We start from the raw sequence: 2,145 nt of genomic DNA, 5'->3' as shown, positions 1-2,145 counted from the left end.
CATGAAGGCAGTGTGGCAGTGGGGGACAGGAGAATGCAGGCTCAGGAGAGATTTCGGAAGCCGTGGGGGCTCAGGAATCAGGGAGAAGGTGGTGACTGCTCTGAGGTCTCTGCATGGCTTGAATAACTGGGGAGGCGATCGCAGCAGAGCCACCTCCAGCCAAAAACCTCTCTGAACACAAAGCAGTGAAACTCCTGGCCCTATGGAGAAGACTACTCACCTCTTTTCCCTTTCATTCTCTCAAACCAGGAATTCCAAACCTGCCACCACACGCTGGCCCTGCCTGTGGGATAGTGCCAGCTACAAACCACATCGCACCAAGCGAAGGGACGTCCTCCGTCTCTAGGCACAGTTGCCTCTCCAGCCCCGGTTACCCAACAACGGCTACCTTTTCTAAACGATAGAGAGACTCCGAAATGAAACCCAGGGAGCTCCTATTAAAACGGCAGTGATTCTAAGGCAGGAGGGCTCAAATATTTTTATAATTGGGCAACGCATATTTTCAAAATGACAATGAGTTTTGCTGCCATTATTTCCTGAGTGCTGGCAAGGCCCACAGGGATGATCCGAATGGTGAAGTGGGGCAACAAACAGCGGATGAAAGAACTACAGCAAAGACACGCTTCAGTGCATCTTGGGGGTGTGAAGCTGTCCCCAGTGCTGGGAAATAACAGCCATAGAGAGCAGCTCCCAGAGCATGCAAACAAGGGCCAGGTGGCCCGAGAGGGAAAGAGCCAGGCCATCGGGGAGGCACTGAGGAGGACAGCAGGACCTCATCTCTGCAGTCATCTTCACATCAACGTCAAAGGCTTGGCCAGGGGCAGGGTTTCCAATGTGAGCTCCCAGGAGCAAAACACGGCAAACAAACAACATTCAAGCTCAGAAGCAAGAACACAGAATAAACAGAGGAGACGTCCTCACACCAGCTCTGCCACCCTGTTCGTAAGAAGTGCCCTGGGCTGCGGATGCCAGCCCCTCTTGTCTTGGCACTTTGCTCCCGCAATTACCAATCCCCTCTGATCTACCTAGTCTGACATGAGATCCCGGTGGTGAAACTTCTGAAAAGTTCCTCAGGTTATTCTAATGTGCAGCTGCAGTTGAGAACTGCCGTTGAAGAAAAAACGTACATCATGTTGTCGCTCCTGACTTAAACCCGCCCTGGCCTTCCACTGCAAGTGGAGCACAGCCGGTCCGTTTCCCATGCTCCGAGGCGCTGCAAGCTCTCTGGCCTCGGCTCTCTCCACTGCCCCTTGGTCAGCCACCCTCCAGCACCTGGCCTTCGGTCCTCCATGCTGGAGCAAGCACGCTCTCGTCTCAGGCCTTTGGACTTGCTTTTCCTTCAGTGTGGACATTTTGATCCACAGGTTTTTACGTGGCTGTCCCCTTTTTGTTATTTTCATTTCAACTCAGATGTCACCTCCTCAAAGACACCTTTCAGAGCCACCTGAGCTAAAGCAGATTACCCCTGCCACAGGTACTCTCTATCCCATTATCTTGTTTATCTTCTTCAGAGCATTCATCAGAATGCAAATTATCTGATGTATTTGTTCTGTTATTGTCTATCTCCCCTCCCCAGACTGTAAGCTCTCTGAGGGCAGGACTGGTAGCCCAGAATGACGACCAGCACATAGTAGGGGCTCAATAGATACCAGATTGACTGACTGTATTAGAGGAGAAACAAACTGGCACATTAAGGTAAAGCAAGCTGCCTGATGATACACTCGGTCACGGCCTCATGGCGTGACGCACACACCCTGCGCTTCCTCTGTCTTCTTTTCTCCTCGGTTCTATCTCTTCATCTACATCAGGGATCAGAAAGGCAAATAAGTGACACGAGCTGGGGAGTCCTGGTCAACTGCAGGTCACACCCTGAGCTGCAGGGTGGGCACCACCCAGCTCCAATCATTCCCTGTCAGAGCTGCATGGAACGGGGACCCAGGGCTGCCAGATTTTATGATTTTTTCACAAGAAGTCATAAATCTGGATTTTTTCAAGAGAGTCTTCTACTTTTTAAATGTTGGCAACTAATCAAAAGAAAATGCTTGTGGTCGGGCACAGTGGCTCATGCCTCTAATCCTAGCACCTTGGGAGGCTGAGGCCAGAGGATCGCTTACAAGACCAGCCTGAGCAAAAGTGAGACCCCAT

The 2,145-nt window shown here is 51.3% G+C and overlaps 1 protein-coding gene across 1 annotated transcript in view; it reads right to left on the bottom strand.

Annotated features, from left to right (window-relative positions):
* ARMC2 (armadillo repeat containing 2) overlaps nt 1–2,145 on the bottom strand; it is a 137,551-nt gene that overhangs the window by 101,230 nt on the left and 34,176 nt on the right. The gene's annotated exons all lie outside the window — the stretch shown is intronic.

The sequence above is a fragment of the Propithecus coquereli genome, unplaced genomic scaffold, assembly GCF_000956105.1.
Source record: "Propithecus coquereli isolate 6110/MARCELLA unplaced genomic scaffold, Pcoq_1.0 Scaffold35, whole genome shotgun sequence".
In the NCBI taxonomy this organism is placed as follows: Eukaryota; Metazoa; Chordata; class Mammalia; order Primates; family Indriidae; genus Propithecus; species Propithecus coquereli.
The sequence above is the reverse complement of the archived record's forward strand: the minus strand, read 5'-3'. Positions and strand labels throughout refer to the sequence as shown.